This window comes from Phyllostomus discolor, chromosome 5 (genome assembly GCF_004126475.2).
Source record: "Phyllostomus discolor isolate MPI-MPIP mPhyDis1 chromosome 5, mPhyDis1.pri.v3, whole genome shotgun sequence".
NCBI classification, from domain to species: Eukaryota; Metazoa; Chordata; class Mammalia; order Chiroptera; family Phyllostomidae; genus Phyllostomus; species Phyllostomus discolor.
In genome coordinates, this window is record NC_040907.2 from 151,965,018 (window position 1) to 151,978,242 (window position 13,225).

Here is a 13,225-nt window from a genome sequence, read left to right on the forward strand (position 1 = left end):
CATTTTCAAAAATAAAAATATCACATATATTATAGGATATGTGAGCTTGAAGAAATCTATTTCAGGCCTCTGGTTTTAGAGGGAGGGAATGTCTTCTTACAAGATAGCATCTCATTTAAAGAAAATGTACACACACACACACATAACCACTATAAACATCACAGAATTCTATAAAGACTCACAAAGTTAAACTATCTAAAATTTCCCAGGTCGCTAAATATATAAATTCCTTTAGAAGGTTCCATGGACATTTTTAAACACTTATATAAAGCCAGTTTCCCAGAAAAAAATCTTAGAAAGGCAGCTCACTACAGTGCCAAATAAGCAAGCTCTGAAGTCAGACCTAAGGTCATCCCAACTTTACTATTTACGAAGAAACCTTTAGGAAGTTAACTTCCCTAGATCTCAATTTCTTTACATGTAAAATAAGAGCACTAGTCTAATTTACAAGGATGTTGTAATAATTCATGGGGGTACATGAAAAAAAGACAGCAACGTCAGAATAAATGTACTGGCTAAACTAAACCACTAATATTAATTTAAATGTGCTTCCTAATCCACTCTCAATTAAGCTAAAAAATTGTAAATAGATCTTTCTTTTATTTATCTTTGATATTAATATTTAATATAAATAATTTTCCAGCTTCTAAGATATTTCATACAATTAATTCCCATAAAAGTGTAAACAGAAGGTAAAACGTGTGTTTATAGTTCATATATCTGGTGACATCATACTTCTGCTCTAAGGCCTTGCTTTTCAAAGTGTGGTCCACAGATCTAGCAGCATCAGCATAACATAGGAGCTGATTAGAAAAGGCAGAATTTCAAGCTCCAACCCAAACCTACCAAATTACAATCTACATTTCAACAAATTTCCCCAAGTGATTAAAATTTAGATTTAAAATCTGAGAAGCATTACTTTAGGGGACAGCAAATCAAGCCTTATCTCAATTTTTTAGAAGAGGTTTCCAGCACTAGCTCTGTTCAGTTCCTCTTGACTAAACTTATCCCAAGTTTTAGCATTAAGTACTGAAACTTCATCAGTTCTTTAAACTTTTAGTGAAACTCATCTTTGCATTCCACGTAACACTTAACATACAGCCCATGGAAAGAAGAGAGAAAGGAAAACACTACTTTCATTGATAAAATAATGTTCCAAAGCAAAAGAAGACAGAAATTGAGCAAACACTACTAGGAATACACAGTTACAGGGTTTCTGTTACTGATGGTGAATAAGCAATTGTAAAATACGGAATAGATCAGTCAGAAACATCCTGAAAATTAATGCCCACAGATGTGTCTATGTATCTTTGTGAGTTAATGATAGATGAAGCAGCAATCGCAAACTTAACAATAGCTAGAGGAACAACCCCCAGTTGCTGGGAAGTCTGCAAGTCCAGGAGGTAAAAAACCATGAATTTCATGAAGACAAAATTGGGCATGGCCCACCTTAACTTTATACATTATCTAAAAATACATAATGTACTACTTGTATTCAGTGAAAACAAAAAGTTATCAATTATTTACTTAATACCCAGTGGGTACAGGGCATCATGGGATCAAAACAAAGTCACTGTAACCAGAAAGTATACACACACAATATCAAACAGGCAGAAAAACAAAATCTGTTCTTGCCACAGAGGGACACAATATGAAAATAAAGCTAATGTCACTATAAACCCTTCTTTTATGATCTCAGGTATGAAATCCATCTATCCACCCAGGTTAACAGAGGATACTACTTAACTAATTTCTTGAGCACTTATTAAGTACCAGGCACTGTGTAAAGATGTTAATTGCATTATTTTTAAAATTATATTTTATTGATTATGCTATTACAGTTGACCTGATTTTTTCCACTTTGCCCCACTCCACTCAGCACCCCCATTCCCTCAAGCAATCCCTACACTATTGTTCATGTCCATGGGTCATGTATATAAGTTCTGTGAGTACTCTATTTCCTATAATGTACTCTACCCAAGGGGACTTGGGTATTCTGTAACTACCTATTTGTACTTATTAACCCCTCACCTCTTCACTCATTCTCCCCCATCCTACTCCCATCTGGCAACCTTCCAGTAACTATTTTTCTCATGCTTTTAAGAGTCTCTCTTATCTTTAACGTTTGACCTTTTAACAGTGACAAGTGTTGGAGTGGGCCTCTTTGCATCCATCATAATTGGGACTCTCTGTGCTTCCTGGACTTGCATGTCTATTTCCTTCACCCAATTAGGGAAGTTTTCTTTCACTATTTTTTCAGATAGTGTTCCAATTTCTTGCTCTTTCTCTTCTCCTTCTGGCAACTCATATGATGCAAATGTTGAAACACTTGAAGTTGACCCACAGGCTGCTTACACTACTCTCATTTTTTTAGATTCCTTTTTCTTCTTGTTGTTCTGATTGGTTGTTTTTTGATTCCTTATGTTCCAAAGCATCGATTTGATTCTTGGCTTCATCCATTCTACTATTGTCTCCCCAAAAATTGTTCTTTATTTCAATTAGTGTATACTTTACTTCTGACTGTACCTTTTTTAAGCTGTTGAGGTTCTCAATAAATTCCTTGAGCATCCTTATAAACAGTGTTTTCTAGGGGGTGGGGGATATACCAGAATAAAGAATTTATTTTATTATCTATATTTTAAATCCTTTAGTAAGATTTCAAGAAAAGTTTTTTTACAAGGCTGTTACATATTAGCTATATTTTTATATTGTTGTTCAAGACAATTGTCTCCATTTTCTTTCTACCACTCCCCCCAACCCCAGCCATCCCTACCTCCCACCCTTGATCCTATCCATTTTGGGTTTGTCCATGTGTCGTCCATGTGTGCTCCTTAATGACCCTTCCATCTTTTTCTCCTGTTATCCCTTCCCACCTGCCCTCTCATTAATATGTTTGTTCCTTATTTCAATGTCTCTGGTTACAGTGTTTTGAACTCCGCATCTGATAGATTGCTTATCTTCATTTTGTTTACTTTTTCTGAAGTTTTGATCTGTTCTTTCATTTGGACCATATTTCTTTGCTCATTTTGACAATCTCCCTGCATTTGTTTCTATGTACTAGGTAGAACTAATCTGACTCCATGTCTTGGCAGTGTGGCTTAACATAAGTGTCCTATAGGGCCCCATGGTACAGCCTCCCCTATCACCCAAGCTGGGTCCTAGAGGTACACCCTTTGTGTGGGCTGAGTACACCCTTCTCTTGTAGTTGAGCCTTGGTTGCTGTTGGCAGATCAATGGGAGGGATTTACCCAGGCTAGTCAGCTGCAATGATTGGCTATGACCACTGAGCACAAACCTCCAACTTCTGTAGAGGATCTGCTGTGCAGGGACAGCGTGGTGGTAGTCCAATGTGGTCTGTAGCTGTCTACTGGGTAGACTGGCCCTGGAGTTTTCTGGGTGATGCAGGCCAAAGTCAGCCCCCACCTGTGTTCTACACCGAGCCACCCTGCCTAAGCTATAAAGCAACCTGAGATGGCTGCTACTTGTGCTGGGCTTGGAGATTCCCAGGGGAAGCCAGTTGTGAACCTAAGCTGGCTGCAGCTAGTGCTGGACCTGGCCCTCATTGAAGCCAGCTGTTGCTTATTTAATAGGAGTTGGGAAGTTGTCAAGCATGAGCCAAGACCAGCCATTCATGTGCAAATGTAGCTTGAGTGGGCCAGTAAGCTGAGTGGGCCAGTAAGCTAGGTGGGCAGAGTCTCTGGGGATCTCGAAAGTAGGTCAAACAGTGTTATCCAGATTGATGGAGTATCAAATATGGCACCAGCTCGCTGGCTCTGTGGGGAGAGGATTTAGAAATGGACAATGGCCTATGTTCCCCTTGATGCCAGACACTTCAGCTTCTCTGTATATACCACTGGTGCCTTTCAAGCTGTTTGTTACCCCACTGCTGGAGCTCAGAGTGAGTAAGTCTGAGTAGGTGAGTCCATGTGTGGGTTCTTTAAGAGGAACTGCTTGAGACTCTAGAAGTTTATTCCAGCAACTCAATCCCCACAGTTTTTTGTAGGCAGAATTTGTGGGAACTTTTTAACTTTTTTTAAGATTTTATTTATTTATTTTTGGAGAGAGAGGAAGGAAGGGTGAGAAACATCAATGTGTGGTTGCCTCTTGCACACTCATTACTGGGGACCTGGCCCTCAACCCAGGCATGTGCCCTGACTGGGAATCAAACTGATGACCCTTTGGTTTGCAGGCCAGCACTCAATCCACTGAGCCACACCAGCCAGGTGTGGGGACTTACCCTTCTGCCACTGGAACCCGGGGCTGGGGGACCTGGGGTAGGGCTGGGACTCCTCACTCCCAAGATATCTCTTTCTAATTTTTATTCACCACACATGGGTGTGGGACCAGCCTGTTCTGTGTCTACACCCCTCTTACTAGTCTGGATGGATGTGGTTTCTTTAATTGCATAGTTGTCGGACTTCCAATCAACTCAATTTCTGATGGCTCTGAGTGATGGTTGTTCTAAATTTTAGTTGTAATTCTGATATGGTTGTGCTAAGAGGCGAGCTATGTCTGTCTATGCCACCATCTTGACAGGAAGTCTAAAATAATCTATATAGGCTTAATGCGTTATCTCACTGAATCATTACAATAACTCTAATAGACAGGTTCTCATAACTTAAAGAAAAAAAACTCAAGGGGCGTGGGGGAGGAGAAGAACCTGAATCTCTTCACTATCAATTTACAGGAAAATCTAGACTTAGGAAAATTCTACAGGACAAATGATCTAGTTTCTCTAGTTTCTTTCACAAAAAAACTGCAGGGGATGGGGGAGGTGCTTCAGTTTAAAAGAGGCTTTAAAACAGTATCAACCAATTACAACATGATTAAAACAAAACTAAAATAAATTCAAAGTATTTATGAGGAATTGGGAATGTGGTTATTTGATGATATTAATGATTTACTGTTAATTCTTGTACGTGATGTGGTTCTATAGGTGATATAACTATCAGGGTATAATTATGTTTTTTAAAAAGCCCTTTCTTTTAGAGGTAAAATACATAATGGAATATTTATGAAAACGTTCTCAAGCTCTGAACCTGTGTTGGAAAGCCCTAGAAAAGCATCTGCTTTTAAGTGAGATTTAATAATAACTATAACATGGCAATATCAGGGGCAACCAGATAGGGTCTGAATCATCTGTTCACCTGTACCTGATTTAAAAAGAGTGATTATAATTTCCCTTAACAACTCTGACCTTCACTAGGTTCCCCTGCCCCCATGTACACACCCTAACTTCCCCTTCATTCCTCTCTTATACTCCCATCAAAGTTCCCTTTAAGCAAAGACTACATCAAAGATGAAAAAAAAAAGTCAGGCTGGTAATGTTTTTTTAAAAATGTCTTCAGACTTAAGTATTTATAAGTGAATTTACATGTTAGAATTTGCTTTAAAATGCTCCAGGAAAAAAGAGGAAAGATAGCTGAATTTTTTTTCAAAATGTTGTAATTATTGAATCTAGGTGATACAGATTCATTATATTCTATTTGGGGGGTCTTTTGGAAAGTCTCCATAATAAAAGGGTTTTTTTTAATTTAAAAAAGCAAACAAAATTATGGCCTGAAAATGTTCCTTCTCCCTTTGCCTTTGGCCCAAGAGTAATGACTCTTAAGTAGGTTAAAGATAAATCTTAACAAATTACAAGCAAGGAAAACAGAATCTAAGAAAATAGGATTCTAAATCTAGGCACTAGGCACTAAAATCTGGGAGAATCAGGTCTGAGACACAAAGGCCCATTACAAGGATGGGACTAGTTTCCAAAAGAAACAAAGGATACAAGTCTTCTCTTCTGGAGTTACGTGATACAGGCTGGGCACATATAAAATGGGCCGATAGAGGAGTGGGCAGATGGATGGATAGATGACTGGAGGAATGGATGGATGGAGTGATAGATAAATGACCCAGTAACTGACAGACATTCTAAAAGAAATGAATGCTTCTGAGATGGAGTGGCCATTAACAATGGCAGGGACAAAAAAGAAGCCATGATGCTCTGCCCAGTGAGGATATATGCACTATCTCTGATGCCAGGGACACGACTTCTAAGATCCAATCTAAAGCAAGTCCCTATAGAAAATAGTGGCAAACAGATCAGTAACCCATCTGGGGTCATGTAACTTCTCTGATGCCATTTGTATAAATAAAGAATAACTAAATGCCTGTCAACAGCGCGAGGCAAGAAGACCAAGAAGAAAGGAACAGAAACTAAGAACTAAGCTTGCAGCTCCTAAACTGTAATCTATCAATCAATGGATACAGAAACACAAAGAGGGCTTTCAGCTCCTGCTTCAGAACTGCCTTGGAAAGAGATGACATCTCTGAGGGTAGCTGAATGTTTTCAGAGCTTCGCATTCTGTCTGAGGTCACTTCTTAGAAGGCTAAATGTAGGAAATGAAATTCTCAAACAAGGACAACACTACACCTGTCTGAAAAATATTTTTTTCTCAATTTCCAGAGAAAACTGGAGCAAGTCTTCATGTAGTATGAAATAACCACGTAACAGTCAGCTGGAAAATATACTTCACCAACACACTTGGGGATTTCACTTACATAGATGTGACTTTTTAAACTGGAACAAAATTCTGCATGGGGACTCTTCCAGTCCACTTCTCATGAAAACAATAATTACTTAAATATCAGAACTGCAGGGGACCTAAGAAATAATTTAACTCAGTCCTCCATTTTACAGGTGTGGGAATTTAGGCTCTTGCAGGGCCAAAGAGTAAAAGTCATATAGCAAGTTATTTGACTGAGTTAGAGCTAAAAATCCAGTTCCTCACAAACCCAGTACTTCAGAGAATTGGCGTACTTTTGCATTCAACTTCTAGTTTTTTCTACTGAGATGAAAACAAGCTGAAGTGAAATCTTTCAAGTTTATTTGCTGTTTGTAGTTAACTCTTTGTTATCATTTTCTCTTCAATGTATCTATCCCTGTTCTCTCTGGAGATAGTCATGTAGATGGCATAAGTCAGGGAAACTTTTTTATTGAATTTATTAAGGTGACATTGGTTAATAAAACCATACAGGCTTCAAGTGTACAACTCTACGACACATCATCTGCATACTACATTGTGTACCCACCACCCAAAGTCAAGTCTCTTTCTGCCACCATTTATTCCCCCTTTGTGCTCTTCCTCCTTCCCTCAACCCCACCTTCCCTCTGGCAATCATGATACAGTTGTTGATGTGTTTGTTTTTGCTTAATCCCTTCACGTTTTTCACCCAATGTCCCTCTTCCCTCCCCTCTGACAGCTGTCAGTCTGTTCTCTGTATCTATGAGTCTGCTTCCATTTTCTTTGTTACTTTATTTTCTTCATTAGATTCCACATATAAGTGAAATCATGTGATATTTGTCTTTCTCTGAATGGCTTGTTTCACTTAGCATAATACTCTCCACATCAATCCATGCTGTCACCAAAAGTAAGATCTCCTACATTTTTACAGCTGAGCATTATTTCAATGTACCACAGCTTTTTTATGTACTCATCTACCAATGGGCACTTGGGATGCTTCCAAATCTTGGCTATTGTAAATAATGCTGCAATGAATGTACAAGTGCATATATTCTTTCAAGTCAGTGTTTTGGGATTCTTCAGATATATTCCTAGAACTGGGATTGCTGGATCAAGAGGCAATTCCATTTTTAATTTTTTTCACAAAACTCCATACTGTTTTCCACAATGGCTGCACCAATCTGCATTCCCACCAACAGTGCGTGAGAGTTCCCTTTTCTCCACATCCTCACCAGCACTTGTTGATTTATTGATGATAGCCATCGTAATGGATGTGAGGTGATATTTCATTGTGGTTTTAATTTCCATTTCTCTGATGGTTAGTGATGTTAAGCATCTCTTCATATGTCTATCAGCCATCTGTATGTCCTCTTTGGAGAACACACAAATGGCCAATACAAATGGCCTCTGGACATACAAATGGCCTCTGTATGTCTATTTAGGTCCTTTGCCCACTTTTTAATCAGATTGTTTTCTTGGTGTTGAGTTGTGTAAGTTCTTTATATGTTTTAAAAATCAGCCCCTTATCAGATGTATCATTGGAGAATACGTTCTCCCATTCAGCAGTTTGTTTTTTCATTTTGTTGATGGTTGCCTTTGCTGTTCAAAAGCTTTTTGTTTGATGGAGTCCCATTTGTTCTTGTTTCCCTTGCCCAAAGAGAAATATCAGGAAAAAAGTATTCCCATGAGAAATGTCTGAGATTTTATTACCTGTGTTTTCTTCTAGGTGTGTTACGCTTTTGAGGCTAACATTTAAGTCTTTAATCCATTTTGTTTATTCTTGTATATGGTGTAAGAAAGGTAATCTAGTTTCATTTTTGTGCATGTTTCTTTCAACTTTCCCAACACTACTTATCAAATAGACTGTCTTTACCCCCATTATATATTCATGCCTCCTTTGTCAGATATTGATTGACTATATAAGCATGGGTTTATTTCGGGGCTCTCTATTCTGTTCCATTGATCTATATGTCTGTTTTTATGCCAGTACCATGCTGTTTTGATTACTAGAGCCATGTTGCATAGTTTGATATCAGGTAACATGATACCTCCAACTTTGTTCTTCTCAAGATTGCTGAAGATATTCAGGGTCTTCTGTAGTTCCATATAAATTTTTTTATTATTTCTTCTAGTTCTGTGAAATACCTCATTGGTATTTTGATAGGAATCTGTCATTGCATAAAGTCTATAGATTGCTTTAAGTAGTATGGACATTTTAAATATGTTAATTCTTCCTATCCATGAGCACTATATATGTTTCCACTTACTTGTATCTTCCTCAATTTCCTTCTTCAATATCTTATAATTTTCCAAGTACAGGTCTTGGACCTCTTTGGTCAAATTTATTCCTAGTTACCTTATTTTTTGTTGCAAATGTAAATGGCATTATTTTCTTAATTTCTCTTTCTGATACTTCATTATTGGTATATAAAAATGCTAATGACTTCTGAATATTAATTTTGTATACTGCTACTTTACTGAATTCATTTATCAGTTCTAGTAGTGTCCTGGTGGACTATTTGGGGTTTTCTATATACAATATGTCATCTGCAAATGATAGTTTTATTTCTTCCTTTCCAATTTGGATGCCTTTTATTTCTTCTTCTTGTCTGACTGCTATGGCTAGAATTTACAGTACTATGTTAAATAAGAGTGGCGAAAGTGGACATCTCTCTCTTGTTCCTGATCTTAAGGGAAACACTTTTAGTTTTCACCCATTATGATGATGGCTGTGGGTCTGTCATATATGCCCTTTATTATGTTGAGGTGTGTTTCCTCCACTTATACTTTGCTGAGAGTTTTTATCATAAATGGGTGCTGGATTTTATAAAATGTTTTTCTGCATCAGTTGATATGATTTTTAACCATTTTGTTAATGTGATGTGTCATATCTATTGATTTGCAAATATTGTAACTAACTCTGCATCCCCAGAATAAAACCCACTGGATCATGGTGTACAATATTTTTAATGTATTGCTGGATCCAGTTTGCTAATATTTTGTTGAGGATTTTATTATCTATGTTCATCAGGGATATTGGCCTATTAATTTTCTTTCTTTGTAGTATCTTTATCTGGTTTTGAAATTAAGTTAATGCTGGCCTCATAAATGAGCTCAGGAGTCTTCTTCCTCTTAAATTTTTTGGAATAGTTTGAGAAGGACAGGTGTTGGTTCTTCTTTGAATGTTTGGTAAAATTCGCCGGTGAAGCCATCTGGTCCAGGACTCTTGTTTGCTGAGACTTTTTAGTTACTGCTTCTATTTCATTAGTTTTAACTTATCTATTCAAGTTTTCTCTCTTTCTTTTTAATCCTCACTTGAGGATGTGTTTGTTGATTTTACAAAGAGAAAGAGGGAGAGGGGGACTGAGAAAAATAGAACATCAATGTGAGGGAGAAACACTGATTGACTGCTTCCTGTATGCACCCTAACTGGGGATTGAACCCACAACTTAGGTATGTGTTCTGACTGGGGATTGAACCTGAAAACTTTTGGTGTATGGGACAACGCTCCAACCAACAGAGCCACCTGGCCAGAGCTATTCATATTTTTCTGATTCTTCCTGATTCCATTTTGAAGGACTGTATGTTTCTAGGATTTATCCATTTTGCCCAGGTTGTCCATTTGTTGGCAGAGAATTATTTGTAATATTTTCTTACAATTCTTTGTAGTTCTGTGGTGTCAGTTGTTACTTCCTTTTCATTTCTGATTTTATTTATTTGGGTCCTCACTTTTTCTTTTCTTAATGAGTCTGGTTGAAGGTCTGTCAATCTTCTTTACCTTTTCAAAGAAACAACTCTTGGTTTCATTGATATTTTGTAATTTTTTTAGTCTCTATATCATTTATTTCAGCTTTAATCTTTATTATTTCCTTTCAGGGGAACTTTCTTGACTCCTATACCTTGGTATCCTAAAGGTAAGGTAACCGTATAATTTGTCATCCCACATAAGACACTTCTGAGAGCTATCAATAAATATATAAGAACCAAGGTATGAACTGGACTCTTCTGGACAAACTAACATTATGGTCACACTACTTAAGTATTACCTGCTTCAATTGTCTGGACCAGGAAGTATCCCAGGGACATTTCCTTCTTCCTTCCTTTTTAACTTAATCATGACTCACCCTCCTCCCTACTCTCACCCCTACCCCACCCCCTACTCCTAGGATTCACCCCAGGGATATGTAAATCCCATTCACTTTGAATCCTCCCTTTTTCCAGATATAGCATTCTTTTTTCATATTAAAGACTTTTTATTTTTAGAGAGAGAAGGGAGAGAGAAAAAGAAGGAGAGAAATATCACTGTGTGAGAGATACACCAATAGGTTGCCTCTCTCACACCCCCAATTGAGGACCAGGCCCTCAACCCAGGCATGTACCCTGACTGGGAATTGAACCAGCAACCTTTGGTTCTCAGGCCAGCACTCAATCTACTGAGTCACACCAGCCAGGGCAGATACAGCATCCTTTCAGGGTCTTCTCCATTCCCTCTCCTCCAACAAGATGATTGTAGTGTTACCCTTACAACAGCCAACATCATCCTAGCTACCAACTCAGACCAGGCTCTTTCAGGCCAGAATGTCTCTCAGGACATGAGACTGTAACAGAACCTTTCTACTGGGAGTGAAAAGAAGAGGCTGCAACAGGAAGGTAGGGGTAGGGGTGTGTGTGTGTGTGTGTGTGTGTGTGTGTTAGGGGGAGGTAGGAATCCTGGTAATGTGAATGACTGAATAATAGTACATGGCATCATAAATATGGGTTATGTAAAAAGCAAGCAATATTAAAAATCATATTTTATTAGTACTCTTAGGAGTGATAATTTAAATGTTCAAAACAATAGATTATTCATCTTATCATACATAATACTTTGCCTACAGTAAATTCCTAGTTATTTGTTGAAAAATGAATAAAACTAATTTCCAGACTATTTTATCACATATACATAACAATACTGTTACTTAGAACAATAATAATAGTTCAATTTACTAACACCTACAATGAGCCAGGCTCAATGTTAAGTGCTTCACAGACATTTTCTTTACTAATTCCTATTTACTTAAAGCCCAAGTCACTGTATGTCTTATTTCACTAGCATATAAAACCCTACAGAAACATTTTTAAAATTTCATAGCTGGGTACTTTTGCTGTATGGTTATCTAGTGATAATTTTTAAAAGGAATTCTGCTTCCAGCCCAGGGTTTCTCACTACAACACTAATTCCTTTACTATATGTATGTCTTATATAACCTATTAGCCTCTGCTCTTACCTGAGCATTCAATGACCTCATCCGAATTATATTTTTAATGCTGTTTTATGAAATCTAGAGTTTTTTTTAACCTGTTATTTTTTTCATCTCTACTTAAGAGTTTTGAAAATCCCATAACTGCTATAAATAGAATAACTGCTATTAGTAACAGCAGACAAGAAACTATTGAGTTCTAATCTCTGCAGGCGTTGTTAAATCAGTGACAGTGACACATGTACTGATACTTGCAAAAACTGATGACTACAACCATTTACAATGACTATTGTAAGATTATGTGCTGAAAATAGAGATATTAAATCATGGTACTATGCTACCCAAGAGTCATAATCTTTAAGTTACCAGGTTAATTCTGAAAGAGTAAGACAAAGAGCAGAAAATGGATAGTGACTGTCATCTGGTAGGTTTTAATCCAATTATAGAGACATGATGGAAAACTGCTAGGAGTTCATTTATCCCTCATTCAAACCAAGATATCTCCCAATGGGTGGGAGGAGAAATAGCATAAAAACAATCATCTCTATCATTTTATGGCATTTTAAAGACCAAACACAAACACACATACACTTGCACGCACTCAAGGCTTACAGACAACATGAGTAATTTTTTAAAAGAATGTATTGTGACAAAGGGAAAAAGTTTTTTTAGGATTCTAGAAGAACATAAACCTTAACTTTACTCCTGTAAAATGTTTCTGTACTTCTCTTCAGATAATCTGCTGGTCTGCATTTTGAAATCTTGAGTACATCAATCTAGCCCTGACTGCATTGCTCAATTAGTTATAACATCATTCTTCCCAATACACCAAGGTTGCAAGTTTGATCCCTGGTTAGGGCACATATAAGAACCAACCAATGAATACAATAAATAAAGTGGAACAACAAAACAATATTTTTTTCTCTTTCTCCCTCCTCTCTCTCTAAAATTAATAAAATGTGTAAAATTAAATTAATTTAAAATAGTATTAATAAGCTACAGAGCTTCTGGTGAGAGAAACCAGGTGACAAAATGCAAAAATATAAAGGTCAGCTAGAGAAAGACCCCAGGAGACTTTTCAGCTGAAAAGGCTATAAAAAAGAAGCTTCAAATACTGGAAGGATAAAAGGGAGGTCTCCAAACTTTTTTATCATATTTTAACAGATCAAATATACATCATTAACTTAGTACATTAACACATTAGTACATTAACAATTCACAAAAATATAAATTGAGAAGGTAAAACATCATATTCATTCTGCTGGGAAGTTGGCAGCCCCCTTTGAGAAAAATCGGAAAGAAGCTTAAGTACTTTGTTCTGTTTTGCTGTGGAGAGCAGAGCAAGCACCAATAGGTAGAAACCAAGGGAAAATAAGGTTCAGGCTCAGTTTAAGGCAAATCTATCAGGAAAAACTGATCAAGGAAAATGAAATGGATGACTCTGTGTTAGTGAGTTCAGCCTGCCTGGCTCAA